Here is a 13,902-nt window from a genome sequence, read left to right as displayed (position 1 = left end):
GGGCCCTCCACCAGCTCTGCGGGACGGAGGCCCCGGCAGAGGCAGGCCGGGAACCGCCTGGACCGCTTCGGCAGACGGGGCCGACGCCGGTCACGCCACACCGTGAATCGGCAGCCTCGGCGTGAAGCTGGATCCTTCAGCCGCAGCGGCAACGGCGGGCCAGGCGCCGGGTACGCCCGCGTCCACCTCTCACCTCCCGACGCCGGGGCCTTTCCCCGGGCAAGGGCAAGGGCTGTGCGGGGGCCGGCGGGGTGCTGCTGCTCTCCCTGGGGCACGGCACAGCCCAGCCGTCCTCCCCAAGCCCCCGAGTCTCCTGGCTGCAGGCAGGGCTGGCAGCGGCCGGACTGCCGAAGCCCTGGGACATAGTCGCCTGGCCCTCCTGGGAACCTGCATGGGCTTGGGAGCTCAGACCCCGAACTCCCCCCACCGTGCATGGGACGAGGCTGTGAAGCCAGCACAAATTCCAAAAAAATACCCCGTGCAGGTGAACGAAGGCTCATGTGAGGGCAAACCTTGGCTGTAAAGAGGACCCTGACCCTGGGCAGCTGCTGCTGCGCTGCCATCCCGGCCAGGATGCAGGGACACCCTTTCCTTCCTGCACCAGGAGCTTGTTTGACACCTCTCCCGGCGCTCTGCCAGGCTGCCCCAGCACCCACTGGTGCACTGGGACACTGCCAGCCCTGCTCACCCCCTGCCAGGCTCTGCGGGCAAGCTGGCCAGCCCGCCTGGGAAGCGAGGCCGGTGTCCGGCAGGATCAACCCCGCTGCTCTCAGGCTCAGATGCTTCCTCCAAGCACCAACGCCGTCCCACACGCACAGCCCACCCGTGCTCGGGGGGGAAATGCCAAGGGATGCGAGGGGCGATGGGGCAGCGTGGGGGAGACGCCTGCACTGCAGGCAGGGAGCGCAGGCAGCTGGGCACCGCTCAGCCAAGGCAGGGCGGGAGAAGCGGAGCAAAATCCCCGGAGGAAAGCTTTGCTCAGCGCCTGCCTCCAAAGGGTTAAGCAGCTCGCACAAACCACCCCGGAGCCCAGGTCTGCTCTGCCCCCTCCATCTCCTTCACCCTCCGAGGGCCGGGCTGGTGCCAAAGTCGGAACCTGCTAATCAGCAGCTCCCAGCAGCGGCAGCCCTCCGTCTGCCTTGACTCCCGGCCAAGCGCGGCCGAGCCTGCCGGCGCAGGAATGTGTGAGAGCCATGTGTCACTTCTCCAGACTGTGGGAAAGTGCTGCTCCAGTGAACTCACAGCAGCTGCCCTGCCCCAGCCCGGCCGCGCCGCGGGAGAAACAGGAGCCGAGGCTCGCAGGCCTTGGAACAGCGGTTTGCTCCCGCTCGTTTCCGTGCAGATCCGCTGCCAACCCCCAGCCCCGCGGGTGACAAAGAACATCTGAGCCCCCAATGCCTGCTGTGGCCACCACGGATGGGGAAGGAAGGGCTGCTGCCCTTTTTTTCCTTTAGAAAACAGTTCCCCCCCCTCACACACTTTTTTCATTTTGGTTTTTTTTTTCTAAACGAAGGGTGTGGGGGGTGTTGACAGCAGGAGCAGCAGCCCGGGGAGCCGGGAGCTGCCCCCGCACTGCAGCTCGCACCACCTGGCACTTGTACAAGACTCTTCGTCTTCAAAGCCCTGGGCAGACAATGGCCCCTTTCAGGCCCGTGGTGCCTGGAGCCGGCCAGGGCCCCGGCCGCGGTCAGTCCGCCCGGCATGGGGCTTGGCCCCAGCTCCAGCACGGAGGCATGCCTGCCCCGGGCTGCAAGAGGAAGGCAGGAGATGCTGGGTGCTGTGGGGGGATGCTCCTGCAGCCCCCACCCCAGCTCCTGGGGGAGTAGCCAGCCCCTTCCTCCTCTCCAGCATCCTCCTTGCTCGCCACGGCCCTTTTGGGCATCTCAGCGGCTGTCAGCACGGCATCTCCCGCAGGGGCTTGGCACTGGAGCCCCACTGTGCCCCTCGGCTCGGTGTGGAGGGGGTGGCTGCCTCGCCGCAGGAGCCCCCACACCAGCAGCTCTAAACTCACACAAAAGCAAGACCAAGCAGAATAGAGGGTGTGGAACAGCCCGTCCCCCCCCCCCCCCCCCCCCACCCCAGCCCCCTGCCAGGGGATTAATTGCCAGCCTGGGGAGTGGGAGAACTGGGTTGGGGCTTGGCAGGAGGGCAGCAAGGCAAAGTGCTGAAGCAGCACATTCGGCGGCCGGCTGGTGCCCCTGCGCCTGCCGCCAGCCCTCCCCGCCTCCTCCTTACCGTGCTGGCCCCAGCCGATCAGGCTCTGCAGACAAGCATCTATTTCTGCCCTCATTTTCATCTCCTTCTCCTAAGCCTGCCACGGGCTCTTGTTAAAGCTGCTTGCTGGGGACTCATTAACTTGGCAGGCTCAGTGAACTCAGATCAATTAAAATAAAGCTTCTTAGCTTCTCTGCCCTCTGCTTTGCTGCAACGTTGCCCCGCTCTCCTACTCCTGTCCACAGCCCACACCAGGGAGAACAAGGATGACGGTCCCCAACCTACAGCACGTCCTGGAGGTGCGCTGCCAGCCCCAGGTCCATCTGTGCCATAGCTCCCGGCCCACGTTAGCACCCTTGACCGGGTGCCCTCCCTAATCTCGGGGAGCAGGGTTGGTGAGAGCCTTTTCCACAGGAAGCCACAGCTCCCGTCGGGGCAGCGGAGGTATTTATAATGTCATGAGCAGGGTAGGATGGCTGCAGTCCAAAATTTTGCTTTGGTTTTTAAACACTTTGTCCAAGAGACGCCGATGTGCCCTCAGCCCCTGCTAGCACAGCTGGCTGTGGTGCTCCTTGCTGGGTCCAGGGCTGAGCTTGTCCCTGCAGACCACAAATGACATCTCTCACCTAAAGTAAGAGTGGTGTTCAGGAGGCAGAGCCTGCTCCCCAGACCCTGCGGTGCCCAGGACACACTTCTTGGCCAACAGCCATGCTCAGACTCCCAATTCACCTGATATGTGATTCCGCAGCTCTTGCTGTATTTAGTCAAATGTTATGATGGGTCCATTGCCAATGATAGCTTTAAGGGGTAAGGAGAGAGGCAGAGTCACTCCTTTTTCCCCAAAAAAATTCTCTGGATGCCCTGCAGCCAGTGGAGAGCTGGAATATCCCTGATACTGCCCTGCCATTGACTTATTCATGACTCCAGTCAGCCTGTGGTGCACACTTTGCTATTTCAGAAACCTTTGGAGAGCAATGCTAATTACCTGGTCAGAACTATACAAATTCAGAAGGTCAGGCAGAGGCAGAGATGGGGCTTTCAGCCTGTTCTAAACCCGTTGACCAAATCCAAACAAGCCAAAGCTCTAATAAAATTAGTTTGGAGTCTTTGCTGGATTGCATCCGTGCAAATTCAAGTCTGCTTCAAACAGACAGATGACGATATTAGTGGGTACAAAATGAGGCCACAGGGTGTTAGAGCCCATGGCCCAAGCCAAACGTTGGATGCGAACACTCCCAGGCTCTGGGAAAACTCCGACCCAGGCACTGACTGACCAGGGTGGCTCGGGCTTATCTCTGCAAACCGAGGACAGCAGCGCAGCCTCTCTGGCCCTTGGCTGTGGATGAGCTCCAGCACGGTGAGAAAATCTGGGGCTCCAGCACCCCACTGGCACCTTTCTCACTGCTTGGCCACAACTGTGATGGCTCACTGCCTTTCTTACTGTGAGGACAACGTCTAATGTGTCACCTGCTGCAGAGCCAAGCTATGTCCCCCCTTCCAAGCAGAGGCAGACCCTGCTTGCGAGCCACGCCTGCCACTCTGCAAGTATCCCCACACAGCCTCTCAAGTGGAGAAAATGTTTGCTCTTGGCATTAGGCATAGACCTAACCTCCTTGCCTGAAAGCCCTTGAAGCGGGGCAGCTTGCATGAGGAGGAACTGAACTTGGAAGCTCAGGGTCAGCAGTTTCTCCTTGCCAGAACTGAGCAAGAAAAGCAAACAGCTCCTCCAGCCCTTCTCTGATTGGGGTTTTGTTACACTTTCCAAACGTGTCAGTCAAATATTCACGAAGGATCAGCCAAATCTTTCCAAGGCTTGCAAGCTCAGTTTCAAATGAGCGTTGGCCTTATTGACACTCTGCAGAGGTTTGATTGCACTGGAAGGAGGAGGAAATGTGGAGTGTGAGGTTTAACCAGCCCTCTGCTATGGCAGCATGTCATCTCTTTAGTGCTGGACCAGCTCCCTCTTACAGGCAGGTAGGGCTCCCCTTCTCTGCCTGCTCTGCCCCTCCTCAGTGATTCACTGGAGCATGTATGCATACATGTATATAAGTGCTAATGGCCGTGTTTACGTACTGGGTGTATTTGCTGGGCAACATTTGACTGTCATGGGGTGCCAAGGTGGGAAGTGTGAATTAGCTTGCTTAAACCTCCCCTGTGTTCATGGAGGCAGCGGCCAGGGTCACCAACGCACCATAACGACTGGCTCTGCCTGGCCAAGCTGGGCAGAGCTGTTCCATAAGAAAGGCAATGGCCGTGTCCTTGTGTCTGCAGAAGAGCAGCCTGCAACATCAGCTGAAGGCTCAGATATTAGGGGCAAGGAGAAAGCAGCTGATGGGTAGTTTGTAATTTTGTAACTCAGGAGTTTGGGGGTGCTAGGGGTTGTCAGGAGCTCTAAAGATGAATTAACCACTTTTCAAATTCCTCATCGGGGGACATCTAAGTGCTTTCTTAGCAGTAACTAAATACCCATCCCCTACCAGCGAACTTAGAAATGGTGCACTGTGCGTGCCAGGGCTGAGCTACAGCACAGGTATATGGTGGAGCTGCTGGCTGCCTGTGTGTGAACCCATTTTTTACCCCAAATCTTTCACAAGACGACCCTGCAGCCTGTCCCAATCCCACCGCTCTGCAGTGTCCCCCGGCCGGCTTTTGCACGGCGCCGGTGCAACGTGTAAGGAGTGCTACGGCCGGCTGCCAGGTGTGGCTCCTCTCCATCGCCCGGTGCCGGGGTGCATGTCGGGGTGCTCCCAGCCTCCTCCGTGTGCGGGGCCGGGGCTCCCCCCTCGCCGCCGGAGGTGCCACCGCGCAGCCCGGCCCTGCCGCTGAAGGCACAGCCGCAGCCGTGCAGAGCACGTTCCCACAGCTCCCTCCCTTCCAGCCAACTGGGAGGCGGCAGTCTTGGCAGGCAGGGCAACAAAAGTGCCGACAGGGAATCGCTGGCGGGCCGAGGGGTCTGGCAGCTTCCCCTCAGCTCCGACCTTAGCTGCGGAGCGCTCGCGGGGCCCGTCGGGATAACGTTTCTCCTCGCTGCTGATCCCTGCTTAGCGGGCACATTGCTGGGATGGCAGAGTCACCCCGAGCTCTTGACGCCTGGCTCGGCCCACGGCTCAAATTCAAGGCACCTGCTGCCATAAGGCAGCCCGGGAAAGCTGGCCAAGGGGCCGTTGTGGTTTGAACCCTCGGCAGTGGTCTCAAACCCCCTGCAAGCGGTTCCTGTGCCGCCATGGGCAGCACGGGGAGTGCAAAGGGTGGCAAGCAGGACAGCAGGTCCCACAGCCCCTTGGCTACCCCAGAATTGCAAAAAAGTTAGGTGCCTGGTGAGACACCCGTGGGTGCCCAGCTGGAAGTGGGGGTCCTGCACCCAGGGGCAGAGATGCCACCTCGCCCTGCAGCCCCCACACTGGGTTGCTGTCCCCAAGGGGCAGGACTTGTCCCCCCTCAGGGAGGAAGGGACTGTCATCCCCCAGCCCCACAGGTTTCCCCGGTGTCAGCGCTGTGTCACCGTGAGTCGCCTGTCGCCTCTGGCCCTGGGAGAGGTCTGGGGGTCACCATTGCTCTCCCACCGTGACAAGGGAGGAGCAGGATGCTATGACAAGTATCCAACCCTGCCAAGTCCTGGGAGCTCTTGACTCTTTGGAAAAGGAGCGACCTGGGCTGAACTGGTCAAAAGTAACCATTTTAGCCAGAAGTTTTGATTTTTAAAAATATTTCCTACTCTAGTTTCTAATTTATTTTCAAAAGGAAAAAACCCCAAATTGTCGTCTTTAAAAAATCTGGTTTTATTCAAATACTAGTGGGATAAAAAACAAGACCTGTTTTGTGCTTGAAAGCTTTACCCTAAAATCAAATGCTTTCTGTAACAACTACTTTTTTAATTCAAAAAAATTTTCTACCAAAAATAGCTCTTCGATTCTAAATTTTTATTTTGGTCAATCTTTGGTCCTATCCTTAATCTAAAAGCGTTTCAACAAATTATTTGCAAATAGGTCCTTCCAGGATGGGAGAAAACGGAAAATGTGAGAGTGACAGCAAGCACAGGAGCTGGGGCACGGAAGGAAAGCCAGGACAGCAGGGCTAAAGCGCGGCTACCTTCAACCAGATACCTCCAGGGGAAGGGAGGGGAGGAGGAAGACTTTAATGAACTAGTCCTGGGCACTCTGGAGCATTTCCAGTTTGCAAATTACCACTGCTTTATTAGGCTCTAATTCAATCCGCTCCGGGGCATTGCTTGCAAAAGCCTTTTTGAAGAAGAGCGGTGGGAAGTGTCCCGGCGTGGGGCTGGTGCGTGGTCTGTGGTGGCACATCCCTGCCGGTGCCTGCCGTGGCTGGGGCCCATTCCCCATTCCCCATCCGGCAGGGGAGGAAAACGTGACCCCAGGGTTGCTAGAGATCCCTGATTACATTAAGTGACTTTGTGGCATGATAAAACCCATGAGAAGAGCCTCAGAGTGGTTTAGATCCAGTCACAAGGGGATTAACTCTTTGTGGAGAGGAGGAGTGTGTAAGCATGAGCGTGCAAACGTGGCCCTTCTGCGCAGCCCCACATCTGCCAGCCTCCAGGGACAGCTGAACCCACTCGTCTTGCCCAGGACACACAGGGCCATCCATGCGAGCTCAGCACTAGGGGTCGGGGCTCGCTGTGTCCCCGCCGCTGGGGACAGCGCTCGCATACCAGTATGTTGTGGGCACCACGGATCGTCTGCAAATCCGCAAGCCCCTGCAGTGCTGCACCCTGCGTCCCAGCTAGACATGCGTACGTGTATATACACGTATGTATGCGTCCCTGTGTCTGTAGGACTAGGTTTTCTGGAAATCTGGGTCTTTTTGGCAGCCTGGGCAGCGACAGCTGGGTGCAGGGCTGGGGAGCCTGCCCCGTCCCACCACAGGCAGGGCAGGGTGCCCGAGCCTGCTCTGTGCTGGAAGAGAGAAGAGGCTGAAAGGACTGTGAAGCCTGTAGCGTTATCAGATCTGCCTGTGTTTGCAGCAGAGCCTGAGCCCAGCAGCAGCTCAGCAGCCCAGCCGGCCCCCTCCCCGCGGGCTACTGTAAAAGCCTCCCAGGGCCATTTATGGCCCCTGGGGAACCTCCCAGGACCCACTGGGTAGAAGCGGGTTTTCCAACACTGTTGGTCTGGGATCGCATCCATCCCCGGCATGGAGGTCTGGCTTGCACAGACACAAGTGTATGCACAGCCTGCAGCCCCGTGGTGCAGACCTTGTGCCAGTGGGGAGTGTGTTGTGGGGCTCACAGCACCCCAGCCTCCCAAAAGCCCCCTCCTCCCTTTAGGAGCTGAAAAAGTCCCTAACTAAAGTGTGGCAAGTTTGTTTTTTGGCTGAGAGCCTGCAGGATGGTCAGAGTTTGACACACAACCGGTTCTCACTGTCACCCGGCAGCACGTCACCCATGAAGGGTGTATTATCCATGATCAGACACTGCCACCCCCAGAGATGCCCTCTCCCTATGAACCCGACTCCTTGGTTTAAAACTGGATGATTTCTATGGAAGGAGAAAAAAAAGGGGATGAGACTCTACAAGGGGACTAATAAAAAGCACAAGACTGGAAACCCCTGCCCCTAAACCCTAAAAAAGTGGCGGCCTTGGTTCTTTCTTCCCTCACACGGTGAAGCGTCCATGCGCCTTCAGAGTTCACTTCTGAGAATGAAACGCTCTGGCAAACAGGGTGAAAGGAGAGGGTGGAGAAGTGAGAATGTAGAGGATGAATGGGACGTATCCAGCCCCGCTCTTATCTGATGGCTGCTGAGTGAGGCATGATGAATTCCCCAGCAACAGGTCTGTTTTGTCAGGAGGCCTCTTATCAGATGGCACAAGCACAGTGGTCTGGCCACGGCCATTAATCACCTATCAGCAGCTCTCCTCCAAAGAGAAAAGTGACTGCCCTCTCCTTTTCTCTGTTGGCCCCAGGCCCTGCTCCCAAAAGCTGCAGGGAGAAAACTCCACCCAGCCAAAGCCCCCCTGCTCCCAGAGGAGCGTAGGACATGGCCCTGTGCTGGGGTTGCTGGAGACCCCAGCACCCTTTGGATAAGGGAGCGGGAGTGGGTGGGAGTCGTGGGAGAGCAAACCATCCCAGCCCGGCCAGCCATCTCCACCTGCCTGTGTTGAGTGGCCAGGGACAGACCCCTGGGGACCTGCTGGTCCCCATCCCCGAGCTGGAAGGAGCAGCGTGGGCCAGGAGAACGGGGTGATGGGGCACCCCTGACTTGCTGACGGCTCCCCTCGCCTCACATCTGCCGGCGCAGCAGAAGCTGCAGAGCCTCCGGCACGGCGTCGCTGACGCCAGGGGCTTTGGGGAGCAGGTTTGGTGGTGGGTTTGGCTCTCCCACCAAACCACGGGCCCTGGCACCTGCCTCGCCCCTAATTCGCAGCCCCCTGCTCCGTCCTCCCTGCCCAGCTGCTGCCGGCTGCCGAGGGGCTGAGCAGGGCTCTCTGCTCACTCCGTTTACACACCCTGCTTGTCTGCAGCTGGTGGTGGGCGATGGGGTCTGCAAGGCGAGCTCTGGGAAGTCCCCTTTATTTCATAAGCTGTCTTTCCTGGGTTAGCTGGGACTCAGGCGTGCAGCCCCCTCCCTGGGGTGATGGGGCGATGGGAGTAGCAACAGCTTTGCAGCTGTGAGAAGTGACTTTAATGCAAAGCAATTTCTCGGAGCAAAGGGAGAAGATGCGTATGTGCATATGTGTCATGCTGTAATGCGCTTTGGCATATCAGAGCCCCAACATCAGGGTGGCCCCAAAAGGTAGGGAGACATTTCATGATCAAGGATGCCCTCCTGCCTGTGTCACAACTCCTCGCAGCACCTGGCCCACACACAACCCCGGACCCCATGGGGACACCGGTGGGCTATAACCCTGCAGGGCTGCAAACCGCTCCGGCCGTGAGACAGTCCCCACGTGTCACCATTACAGCATACTGGAGGGAAATGCTGGATAACAGGTCAAACACGGGCACAGATCAAATATAGGCAGGGGGGACCGGCATCTCTGAAGCATCCAAGAATTAGAGTGGCGTTTGAGAGGCTGCAGAGATGGGGAAGGCCAGGGGAGAGGGAGGAGGGGGATGCTCAGGTAGGAGGTGAAGGAGACACTGTGTCTCATCTGGCCACAAGCACCCGAGCAGGACCAAGAGTGGCTGGAGCCTGGCTTCTCCGAGCCTGAGGAGTCACTGATCCCCAGGGACACCTTCACGAAGAATGCAGCTGCCTCTGTAAAACCTTCTGTAGGCTTGGAGCGTGCAAGGGCGAGGTTGCACATGGGAGGCAGATGGGTCTGGCTGTGGGGTCACGCTGCCTGGAAGCAGAGCGGGAAGGCTACTGCTCCAGTGCTCTGCAGGGTGCAATTGGAGTGAGACGTCTGCCCCTGGCCCTGGCCGCAGCGGGACCCACAGGCTGGAAAATCTCAGTCAGGAGGAGAAAGGAGGGGGGGCTGGTGCCAGGAGCTGTCGGCGGTGGGTCGGTGTCCTCTTACCTCCCTCTGCAGCCGCGCCAGGGCTGCCGGAGGGGCCGTCTGCGTGCTGTGGGTCTGGTGCCATCAGCATACGGGTGACATTTGTCCCTTGGTCACGCTTTCCCCATGCAAAGTGCAAAGTCCTCGCTGTCCCCCTGTCAGCTGAGGCATGGGACGGGGATGCCAACTCGGTGGCTGACACTGAAGCCGGGGCGGCTGTGGGGCCACATGCGAGGGTCAGGCAGGCAGGGGGGTGCAAGCAGGGGGGTGCTGGGTGCAGCTCCTGCTTCAGGGAGCTATGCACATTACCCTTCCCTGGGACATTTTAAACTTCGTCGTCTCTTTTGGCAGATGGGCCAAGGAAGGTGCTTTTGCCCCCCTGGCAGTCGTTTTTCTTTTCCTTTTTCCATGCAACCTCACGTGGGACTGCTGTGGCAGTGGGCCACTCTGGGATGGGATTTATTGTCACCTTTAATGGAGGGTTATCGCCAGAAAATCCATCCTGGGAAAGCAACAGTCCTTCACCCAGGGGCTGGCTGGAGGTGAGGTCCATCTCTGCGCTGTGGCAATCTATTTGCTCAGCACCTGGGGCGTCCTGGGTTGTGCTGGCAGGGGCCAGTACAGGGCCCCCCGCTATGCCATACAAACATGATGTCACAGGGAGGCAAAAAAGCTGTGAATGAGAGTTCATGGCAGTGAGTAATGGAAAGCAGTTGTCCCTTGTAATGTTGCCTGGCCATAAAATGTCAGATAGATGTAAAAGTTATAAATACATCAGAGAGCAAATAATTACAGTGCGGCATTAACTCCTTGCTTCGGGAGTGCTGCTTACCTCCCTGGGCAGCTCCCAGCACCAGGGAGATGGGCCAAGAGCAACCTGGGGATGGGACCCAAATGCATGCAAACTCCTTTCACTGGTAAGTGCTGATCTGCTGCTGATGGGAGTCTGGTTGCGTGCTGGCACTCGTGGTGGCTTTCAGACCTGTCCAGTGCATTGCTGAATCTCATGGGCTGGATATCTGAGCTTGTTGCTATGTTGAAGGATGGTCTGTGCCCCGTTGTGTGATTAGCTAGGTGAGAGCCAAGGGCAGACATGTGCCCTGCTGCACTGACCATGGGAGGCAGCATGTGAGGACACAGCCCGTAAGGTTTTGGGAGAGTATGTTCTAATGGCAGGGATTTTCTCAACACGTGGGAGGAACAGCCTCCTCTCAGCTGTACAGCAGAGCACCATGGATGGGTGTGTTCATGCACCTCCCAGTGAACATGTCTTGAAGAGGGAACAGGTAAAGTCCTGAAGATCCTCATTCTAGCCACCACTATGGAAACAGCACAGGCACAGCCCTCTGGACAAGGATTTAGGAGGCGCAGCATCCCCTCAGTACCAAACTGATGCAGCGTTCCCAAAGGAAGGGGCTGTGCGGGTGCTCAGGAGCAGCAGCTGGAGCAGGGTTTCTGCAGAGGACCAGCACTAGCAGGGGGGCTAGAGACACTGCCCTCAGTGCCGAGAAGTTACCCTCCAGTCGCTTGCCATTGTGATGGGATGTCAGAAATTTCCCCAGCGTGTATATATATATATATGTACTCATCTATCTATACATGGCTGTAACAGTTGAAGCAGACCCCAAATCCTTAGAGAACATTCCTGAGAAACCTCTCGCTTCTGCAGCGCCAAGACTTCAGAGCATGGTCTCAGAGCTCCAAAGGTACGGCTTGAGGGTGAAACACAAGCCTGGGCGAGGAATTCCCGCAGGACGGTTTCAGAGAAGGGCAAGATGCAGAGGAGAAGGAGGACTTGGAGGAACAGGTGCAGGCAATCTTGCAATACTTACCCGTGTCTACAAATACACTAGTGGAAATAGTGAGAGGAGCAGAGAGCAATGATGCAATAAATCTTTTAAAAGAAACAATGAGACCAGGACAGCTGGCATAAAAAGAAGCATGTTCCCTTGGCTACCAGCGACTTTAGGAATGAAAAAAGTGGAGTGGGTGAGGGACAACATAGTGGCAGGGGAAAAACAGTGATCCCAGAGAAATTTAAATCCTGGGACCCTGAGAAAGATTCCTGGGCAAACTGGGTGCTTTTCAAAAGACCTGGAGGAGAGGTAGTCTCTGTTTGGAGCAGCATGTAAGGAAAAGAAATGTCAAAGATTGATGCACTTGAGCAAAATACTGAAGGAAGAACAGCAAAGCATATGTGAAATTTGAGGTATACCAAGGAGGGATGGGAGGAGAGGGCGCTGAGTGTGCAAGCATGGAGGAAAACTACTCATCTGAGATCCTCTGGGTGCTTCACACATGGGTGTTTCTTTCAAAAACTCATGGGATTTGTGCCTAACCTTCAGTCCACAGCACCTTAGACAGAGAAGTGTCCCACCGCTCTGATACCCAGCTCCATCCTCGGCCCGCCGTGGTGTCTTGGGCTGAGTATTCACTCCGTGAAAATCTATTTCCTTCTCTTTCCTGATGTGAATTTGCTACTTTTTAGTTTCTTTGCATTGTCCTCTTGGTCTGGTGCTGCAAGAGACTCTAGCAGAGGCTCCTGCAGTCCCCCTGAGTCTCCCCTTCTCCTATTCATCGCCCCTTTCCAACATGAAATGAGAAGCAGCTTCCCCCCAGGCTGCCCCCGTGTATGCCCCCAGCTTGTTCTATTGGCTAAATTTCAGTTGAGGAACATGCTGGAATGCTAAAGCCATGGTAATGACTAACACACTTCTTCAATGGGATGATGCTTTCCGAATGCACCATGCTTTACAGCTACCATAAATAATGAAATCAGTATTTGTAAACTATACTTTAAGGAATCCATTCTTTTCCAGAGATTTCAAAAGCATGTCATTTTCCAGATTGTGAAGTTTGCCAGTTCATCTATTTTTAGAAATTCTCACTCTACTGATGTGGTCAAGACAGTCCTTAAACAGAAAAGGGTGGCTGCGTGCCTCGAAGGTATAAACAGCCAGACATGTGATGGGAAATGCTTCAGAGGTGAGTGTGGCAGACTCGTAGACATCAAAGTTGTTGGGTGGTGAAACTGCAGGGACAAATCAGTGTGCAGGCTGGAGAAACAGGCACGGAAAAACATCTTAAAAGTGACTTTTCTTGGAGATCTGAAGAGTCCTTAAAATAGTCTCACGTCCCAGGAAACGAGACAGATCCTGCAGAAAACTGGCAGCACGGCCTCAGCCGGTACCGGCACTTCCTTGGAAAACTTAATTTGTGTAAACACAAAAGTGGGAGGAAAAAAGCCAAGCAAGCCAGGTTGTCTGTGAGGCTCCTCTGGGCTGTGCATCTCTGCCAGACCCACCAACCCCCTTGGGCTGCTTCTCTAGCATCCCCTCATCCTCATCTCTCAGCCACAGCAGAGCCCCGAGGGCTGCACAGGGAGCGGGGACAACCCTGCCCTGTGCAGAAGCGAGCCCCACAGTTATGATAAGGGAAAACAAACCCACACCTGAAGACCTCCTGATATTTGATATCTCCTAAACTTGGTAAGATCATGGATGGAGCTGGCTGTGATCCTGCCCTTTTCCCTGCCAGCTGGTTGCCTCCTTGCCTCCAGTTCAGCACAGCAGGAGCCTGGTGAAGTTGCTGGGACTTGAATGCTCTTCGAGGCCTCTATTAATAGCTTGTATAGTATAAAACAAATTTTTACTGCATTTAACATTTCAAAGACGCTGTTCTGTCCTAAGTGATAAACTTCTGGTGTGCATGCTTTTTTCCTATTTAAAGGCTGTTGACTATTTTGCTTAAAATACATTTATATATTTATTTGGTTACTAGATAAAAAACTGGGTCATGCCTTGCTGCTGCTGACTTCTCATTTTGATCAGGATCATGGATTTCAGGTATTTCTTTATGTATTTCATTTGGAAGTTCATGCCTTTATCTTTCACTTTTCAGGCCAGATTGTGACTTTCTGTTCACTATATAAAACGCCGGCCCCACAGAAGGGGGGTTCCTCCCGCTCTGTGATGAGACCTTGTCCTAGTACGAGATGCACCAGCCAAGCTCCACGGGAAGGGGACTTTCTGTGCAATTTCAGATCCCCTCTTGGCCACAGATAGTGCCCTGTCCCCAGCTGCAACTCTTCTTGGGTGCTCCCGAGAAAGATGATAAACCCCCTCAGGCTGCACAGGACCACTGCCACCTCGGAAGGAAGGTCCCCCCTGACTGCTGCAGGTGCTTAAATTGCCTTTCGACCTTCTCTCCGCTAAGCTGTGTCCGTTTTGCCT

The sequence above is a fragment of the Aquila chrysaetos genome, chromosome 10, assembly GCF_900496995.4.
Source record: "Aquila chrysaetos chrysaetos chromosome 10, bAquChr1.4, whole genome shotgun sequence".
NCBI lineage: Eukaryota > Metazoa > Chordata > Aves > Accipitriformes > Accipitridae > Aquila > Aquila chrysaetos.
Note: the sequence above shows the minus strand (reverse complement) of the source record.